This window comes from Sciurus vulgaris (assembly GCF_902686455.1).
Source record: "Sciurus vulgaris genome assembly, chromosome: 1".
NCBI lineage: Eukaryota > Metazoa > Chordata > Mammalia > Rodentia > Sciuridae > Sciurus > Sciurus vulgaris.
Genome location: NC_136461.1, coordinates 30,191,440 through 30,200,274, shown reverse-complemented (window position 1 = coordinate 30,200,274; position 8,835 = coordinate 30,191,440).

Below are 8,835 nucleotides of genomic sequence, written 5' to 3'. Positions count from 1 at the left end.
CTCCGTTAATACCTGCCAAAAATAACAATTTAGAAAATAGACTAAACTGTGGGACTTGCTAGCTGCTATGAATTGAATATGTACCTTCAAAATTTATTGTGAAGCCCTTACCCCCAATGCAACTGTGTTTAGAGATAGTACCTTTATGGAAGGAATTAAGATTAAATAAAGTTAAAGGGCGGGACACTGATCTAATGACTTTTCTGTTCTTATAAAAAGAGACACCAGAGGGCTCTCTTTCACTCCTCTCTTCATCAGTCACTAGGAAGGAAAGGCCATGTGAAGACTTAGGGAGCAGTCTCTGTCTGTAAGTCAGGAACAAATCCTAGTTGGAAAATCAACCCTGCTGAACCTTGATCTGCGACTTTTAGTCTCCAAAACTGTGAAAGAGAAAAAAAAAAAAAAAAAAAAAAAATTCTACTGTTTAAACTATGTAGTCATTTTGTTATTGGAGTCCAAACCATCTGATATGCTAGCATAAGTGTTTACAATTATGAGGCTTTGTTCTAAGTGCATTACATATTCTAGCTGATCTAGCTATCATAACAACCCTTTGACATAAGTACTATTATCATTCCCACTTTACAGATAAGAAAACTGAGGTTTGGAGAAATTAAATAACTTGCCCAAAATCATACAGTTTAGAAATGATGGATCCAGGCATTCTAAGTTCCTATCTGCTGCTCAACAAAACACAGCATAAATTGTTAGTGGTAGAATCCAGGTAGTAGTATATGGATGTTCACTGTAAAATTCCTTCAATTTTTCTGTTATGTGTTAGTATTATTGTAATAAAATGTTGGAAAAATAAAACATAACTAAGACTAAACAATAAGGATTATACAGGACTTTATAAATAAAACTATAAAAATTATTGATTTAAAATAGAAAGAATAGTGATATATAATATATAACAAAGTGGCAAGGTTATTTGGGGTAAATATAATGTGCTTACCAATAATCCTAAAAATGATGGATGCATAAATGCAGTCTTACTGGTTTGACTAAAAGTAACTCCTTATAATTATCGAAGATTGCAAACCCAGGAAAACTACCATTACTGTGATGTTTCTCAGTACTACCAACCAGCCTTGTATATCTGTAATCATCAAGAGAATTATTAAATTGTTAAAAAAAAAAAAAAAGTGGACAGTTTTAGCAGAGCCTGGTGGCCCATGCTTATAATTCCAGCTACTCAGTTTGGTCTGGACAACTTAATGGAATACTGTCTCAAAATAATATTTTTTGGTTGAGAAACCATTTATCAAAATAAAAAAAAATTTTAAAAGAGCTTGGCAGATAGCTTAGTGGTAGAACACTTGCCTGTCATGTATGAGGCCCTGGGTTCAATCCCAGGAACTGCAAAAAAAAAAAAGGCCCGATTTTAAGAAAAGGAAAAATTATATGTATAACTTTAATATATGATGTATATATAATATAATGGAAGCCATATATATACTGAAGTTAGCACAAATATTGGAAGAGTCTTGCTGACGACATGATAGACTATCTAGGAAAACCCTTCAAAATAAATTATGTGTATATATATATATGTATGTATATATGTATACACACACACACAGAGGGAGGGAGAGAGAGAGAGAGAGGGAGAGAGAAAGAAAGAAAGAAAGAAAGAAAGAAAGAAAGAAAGAAAGAGAGAGAGAGAGAGAGAGAGAAAGAAAGAAAGAAAGAAAGAAAGAAAGAAAGAAAGAAAGAAAGAAAGAAAGAAAGAAAGAAAGAAGGAAGAACCTAGGGGGCTGGGGGTGTAGCTCAGTGGCAGAGCACTTGCCTATATGTGTGAAGCACTGGGTTCAATCCTTAGCATCATATAAAAATAAATAAAATAATAATTTTTTTAAAATCCTGAATATATTCCATCCTCAGTAGCAGTGAGAAGCTATAAAATATTTAGAATAAATTTAATAAATATAGATGAGTAAAATTTAATTTTAAAATTATTAAAAACACAGATTTCAGCATGCTACAGTAAAGCAGCCAGATCAATGTTCATAGCTGGTCAATTCACAATAGCTAGATTGTGGAACAAACCAAGATGCCCTTCAATTGATGAATGGATATATACACAATGGAATATTACTTAGTCATAAAGAAGAATAAAATTATGGCATTTGCTGGTAAATGAATGGAGTTGGAGAATATCATGCTAAGTGAAATAAGCCAATCCCAAATAAACCAAAGACCAAATGTTTTCTCTGATAAGTGGATGATGATACTTAACGAAGCAGGGTGGAAGGGTAAGAGAAGAATGGAGGAACTTTGGATTGTGTAGAGGGAAATGGGGTGGGAGGGGGTGGGGGATGAAAGATAGTAGACTGAGACATCATTACTCTATGTACGTGTATGATTACACGAATGGTGTGAATCCACATAGTGCACAACCATAGAAATGAAAAGTTATACCCCATTTGTTTACAATGAACCAAAATGCGGTCTGTAAAAATAAAAAATTTAATTAAGGAAATAAAAACAATATTGGGCTTCTTCCCTCAGAAGGGTCTCTTCCATTTGTTTTTTTTTTTTTTTTCCTCAGTGAAATTCAGTGGTCTTTGTGAACTCCTTTCAGGCCCAAGTCTTCTATATATATTGTTAAACTAAAATATATATTTTAAAATCTTTCTTAAGCAATTTGCTTATAATTAAAATTTCTAATTTGGTGTTTGGTGTAATTTCTTAATGAGTCATCTCTCTGGTGTCAGTTTCATCTATATTTTGATACCAAATAGGGACTTTAAAATTCTCGTCCTTTTCCTTTATAAAATTCAGATGGAAATTTTCTTATCATGATGTGTTTCAGTACATTCTTAGAAATGTTCTTAGAAATGAATGAGTTTTCCTAACTCTATGATGTTTAGTCCCTAAAAATTTAGACACAAGTCTGCTTAATTAAGTTCTAATTGAAATTTCTAATGTACTTACTTTCTTTGGCATATCAAATTTTTGAGAGTAAACAAGTAATATGAAACAACATTTTTTCATATTTACAATAGAAGTAGTTCCTCACTTAAAAAAAACCTCAAAGATTTGAATAAATGAAAAGACACATCAATCTTGGGGAAGATATGATATTATAATAATGTCAGATAAATGAAAGTTCATTGAGATTCCTATTGGAATCCCAACAGTGTGTTATTTTGATTTTGGAACTGAATGTTTTAAAAAACCTTAAAATTTATAGTAAGAATAAAGTCAGGCATGGTGGCATAGGCCTGTAATCCCAGCTTCTTGAGAGGCCCATGTGAGTTCAAGACCAATCCCATCACATACACACACACACACAGAGGAAAAAGAAAAAGAGTCCAAGAAGAGACAAGAAAAGTAAGGGAAAAATTAGTGCTGTGGGACTTGCCTTGCCAGATATTACAACATACCAAAAAGTCTCTATACCTATGTAATTACGATGCTGGTATGGAAATGAAAAAACTAATGGAACAGACTAAGGAATCCCAAAATAGACATAAGTATATGTGAGAATCTATTCACTGACAAAGATAGTAGCTCAACTCAGGAAGAAACGGATTGGCTAATAAGTAAAGGTCACAGTATTTTAGTATTTCTCAATCTGGAAGAAAATAAAAATGAGTCACCATATTCAGAAATAATTCCAGTTGGATCAAATCCTCAAGTGTAAAAATAGAACAAAAATCTTTTGCAAATCTGAAAGAGAACATGTATAATCTAACAGTGGGTGAGATGCTTTTAGATATAAAAACAAAGTCTGGCAACCTAGTCACTGGATTTCACGATATAAAAATGTAAAGTTAAAAAAATGTAAAGTCTTTGTAGGCAAAAGATGCCTAAAATAAATTCAATATACAGATGACGCATCTGGAAAAAAATTGTAAGCTGATGACAAAAATCTATATTTGATTGAATCTAAACCAACACTTATTTTGAGATAACACATTATTTTCTCTGCCACTAATAAAGAAACCTGCTGCAAATAAATTAATATATAATGTTTTCTTATAATTTAGATTTTTATTTTATACTTAATGAAAAAGCTATTGTGGATATTTTTAAAGCATAGATTTTTATCACATCTCAGGCTGTATTGCTTTGTGACTTATAATGTACGTGATAACTTTTCACTGCAAAACTAAATCACCCTATAATTTTTAAGACATATAAAATAGTAATTAAACTGAACACATCCAGTACCAATAATGCTGGGGCACTCATCGTCATTGACTACTAGTTGCAGGTCAGCTTCAGCCATATTAAAGGGGTGAGGGGAAAAGGGAAGAAAAAAATAACTTGATAGGAAAACAGGCAGAGGATATGATTAGACAATTCATGGAACAGAAACATAAATGGTCACCAATCAAAAGAAAAGATAGCCAAACATACAAATTAAAAATAATAATAAGATACCATATTGTTCCCAAATGGCAAAAATAAGAAGTGTGACAGTTATCCTAAGTGTCCAAGTGAGGATGTGCAGAGAATATTTCTGTACATCGCTGGGGTAAGATTTAGTGAATCATATGAAATTGCTGTTTTTGTGTGTCAAAATTGATTGAATATCTGTATGTTCACAAGATTTAATCTAACATAATTTTTTCTGTAGTTCAGTTTTCTCACTTAAAAATATCTCATGGAGACAGGCAACATGGCACATGCCTGTAATCCAAGAGACCTGGGAGACTGAGGTAGGAGGGTCAGAAGTTTGAGGACAGCCTCAGCAATTTGGCAAGACCCTGCCTCAAAATAAAAAAATAAAAAGGGCTGAGGATGTCGTTCATGGTAAAACACTCCTGGGTTCAATCCCTAGTACCCCCCAAAATAATAATTTCATAGAAATTAATTTAAACATTATAATACATACAGGTATCTAAACGTCACATTAACCCATCAATATGTATAATCTTTATGTATCAGAAATTTAAACTAAAAAAAAGTCTTATGGAAATCCTGCCAACTGATGGTGTAGCTCTTATTGATTCTTTTTAGGTCTTTGGTGTGCTTTTTACCATCTTTTATTCTGTAATTCGCTTACTGATGGATATTTACTTTCTTATTTCTGCTAGGAGAAACAGTTCTATAAAAACCATCTTCATACTGACTGTCCTTTGAAACAGAGTTTTTGTTTCCAAGGGTTAGATTCTTAGGAGTGGGACTGCTTTGTCAAAAGATGTATACATATTTTATTTTATGATATGTTGCAGATTGCTTTCCAAAGCAATATACATATGTGCATAAACACAATTAGGGAATATACTTACACACGAATACATATGTACATATACACATACATATTAGATAAAGTATATACAGGCATATATGTACACACAAATATACAAAATGGGGGTTGGGGTTGTGGCTCGTGGAGCTGGGCTTCTGGCTCAGTGGTAGAGCACTTGCCTAGTATGTGTGAGGCACTGGGTTCAATTATCAGTACTGCATATAAATAAATGAATAAAGATCTAGCAACAACTAAGAATAGTTCAAAAAAGAAAAATGCATACTAGGTTGTTAACATGAACAAATTAAACAAATAAATAGGTCTCTCCTGTTAGGGAGGCATCCCGGATGGGGCGGTAGTCCCGGAATGCAGGGAACTTTGTGAAGTAGAGCTGCCCAGCGAGACACCCCTCCCCCTGCTGGAGCAGTGAACTCGGACAACTGGGAGCATCATCGTACAGGAGGCCGCTCAGCACAGCGCGTGGACTCAGAGCAACCACTGGGGCTCTGGGCGGCGGCCCAGAGGAGGAGCTGCGCGGAGAGCTGTTTGGACTCAAAGTGACCACTCCTGAACGCCAGGGCCTGCCCTGAAGAGGAGGAGGAGGAGCGCGGTGGGTCGCTTGGACTCGGAGTGACTGCACCAGAGCTACAGGCAGTTGCCAGAGGAGGAGCTGCGTGGCGAACTGTTTGGATTCAAAGCTACCGCTCCTGAACACTGGGGGGCTGCCCGGAGGAGGAGGAGAAGCGCAACGGGTCACTTGGACTCACAGTGACTGCATCAGAGCTCCAGGCGGCTGCTCAGAGGAGGAGGCAAGTGGTGAGTTGTTTGGACTCAAAGCGACTGCTCCTGAACACCGGGGGGCTGCCTGGAGGAGGAGGAGGAATGGGGCGGGTCACTTGGACTCAGAGTGACTGCCCAGGGCTACGGGAGGTTGGTGGGAGGAGGAGGCGCGCAGTGAGTTTCTTGAACTCCTAGTGACCACACCGGAACACTGGGCGGCTGTCCGGAGGAAAAGGCGTGCGGTGGGTCACTGGGACTCAGAGCGACTGTACAGGCTCCAGGTGGCTGCTCAGAGGAGGGGCCGCATAGCCAGGTGATTAGGTGCAGAGCAGGGTCCCAGGACCTAGGAGGCTTCTTGGTGGAAGAGCTGCACAGAGACACGCTCAGGGGTGGAGCGAAGTTTCCAGGACTGCGGGCAGATTCTCTGAGGAGAGGCAGCCAAAGGAGTCTCGTCTGTGAAGGGTGAGGCTCCCAGGCCCAGGAGGTAGGTCCGGGCCCCTGGGAACGTTGCAGAGGAAGGCAGCCCAGCCCAGGCGGTAGTTGTAGATTGAGGGGAACCTCTAGGAGGGGAACTGACCAGCGAGACCTCCCCACCTGGTGAGTCTTCCCTGCCGGGTAAGGTTTTCCCACAAGGACGGTAAAACCAGAGACACAGGCCCAAACAGGCCTTGCCTCAGCCTGCAGCCTAGTTCCCCTTTGGATGACCACTGGTCAACAAGTGGAGGCACCTCTGCCCACTAGCAGGGAATATACCCCACCTGAAGGCCACCACCCCTAGAGAGGCAGCTTCCTTGTGGAGCACCACACTATCAACTTCCTCCAAGACTTCAGCCCACTGAAGGCTAAGCGGGGATATACTAGAAATCTTCAGGGACATTATAAGTCAATAGAGGAAATCTGCAATATCTCAGCGGTCCACTGATACCTGAACAATATGAGAAAACAAGGGAAGAAAATGCCCCAAACAAATCTAGATATTACATCAATAAAACCCAATGACAGCATGGCAGAAGAAATGACAGAAAAGGAGTTCAGAATGTACATAATTAAAATGATCAGGGAAGCAAACGATGAGATGAAAGAGCAAATGCAGGCATTGAATGATGAGATGAAAGAGCAAATGCAGGCATTGAATGATCGCACCAATCGACAGTTAAAAGAGCAAATACAGGAAGCAAAAGATCATTTCAATAGAGTTAGAGATATTGAAAAAAAAAACAAACAGAAATCCCTGAAATGAAGGAAACAATAAACCAAATTAAGAACTCCATAGAAAGCATATCCAATAGGATAGAACACCTGGAAGACAGAACCTCAGACATTGAAGACAAAATATTTAACCCTGAAACAAAGTTGACCAAACAGAGAAGATGGTAAGAAATAATGAACAGAATCTGCAAGAACTATGGGATATCATGAAAAGGTCAAATTTAAGAATTATTGGGATTGAGGAAGGCACAGAGATAAAAACCAAAGGAATGAACAATCTATTCAATGAAATTATATCAGAAAATTTCCCAAATCTGCAGAATGAAATGGAAAATCAAGTTCAAGAGGCTTATAGGACTCCAAATACAGAAAATTACAACAGACCCACACCAAGGCACATTATAATGAAAATACCTAACATACAAAATAAAGACAGAATTTTAAAGGCTGTGAGAGAAAAGAACCAAATTACATTCAGGGGGAAACCATTACAAATATCAGCAGATTTTTCAATCCAGACCCTAAAAGCTAGAAGGGCCTGGAACAATATTTTTCAAGCCCTGAAAGAAAATGGATGCGAACCAAGAATCTTATACCCAGCAAAACTTACCTTCAAATTTGACGATGAAATAAAATCCTTCCATGATAAACAAAAGATAAAAGAATTTACAAAAAGAAAGCCAGCATTACAGAACATTCTTGCGGGGGCGCCTGGCGTATAGAACTCATGCCAAGGGAATGTGCCTAGCGGATAACAGTCCATGCCAGAGGTTGGAAACTTCCTCTGGAAGATGTTGGCAAGGACTCGTCATAAGCTGGGCTCTGCTAAGGCCTTCCTTGGAAGACGCTGGCAAGGACTCGTCGTAAGTTGAGTAAAGCCGGAGCCCCTTCTTTAAAATATTGACTTTTTCCCTTTCTTGTTTTTCTAATGGAAGCTCACCTTGCTACAGTGAGTGATTATGCTCAATAAAGCTTCTCAGTTGAGGGATGGTAGGAACACAAACAATTCAAATCATTTCCAACAAAATAAGTTCAATTGATTACACTAAACACTAATTTTCCTATGGGGAACGCTGAACATTCTGAAGCAACATGTTTTGTTAGCTTTAGGTAAAGGTTAAATCTTAAAGAAAAATGTGCGTCAGCATATTCTGTAGGTTTCGGGTCAAGAAGAGCCCATTACGGAAAAATGTTAAGTGTCAGGTGGCACCAGTTGGCTGATTTTACAACCTAACTTCTGTTATCTATTGAAACTTTTAAAGAAGTGGGAGCAAGGGTATATAAGCTGTAAAGGAGTTCAATAAAGTTGTCAGCATTCCAACACTGACCCGAGTCCGTGTGGTTTGCTGTCCATCGCCGACGCTGCGCCGCCTAATCTATTGGGGGCTTTTACATTTCAGGCCATTAGGGACCCTTGGACTCTGCTGCTAGGGCTGGTCCCCGGCAGTTTGGCGCCCGAACAGGGACCTTATTGGTAAGTGTCTTACTCTTTTCTTTTGTTCTTTTCTTTTCTTTTCAGGCGGTTGGCAGCTAGGATACTGCCCGGGGAGCCGCGGTCCCCTCAGTAACAGAGACTGAGAAAGAAAGGGCAGGGATTGGAAAGGATGGGTAATACAGAATCTAAAGAGAGAACTTTATTTCTT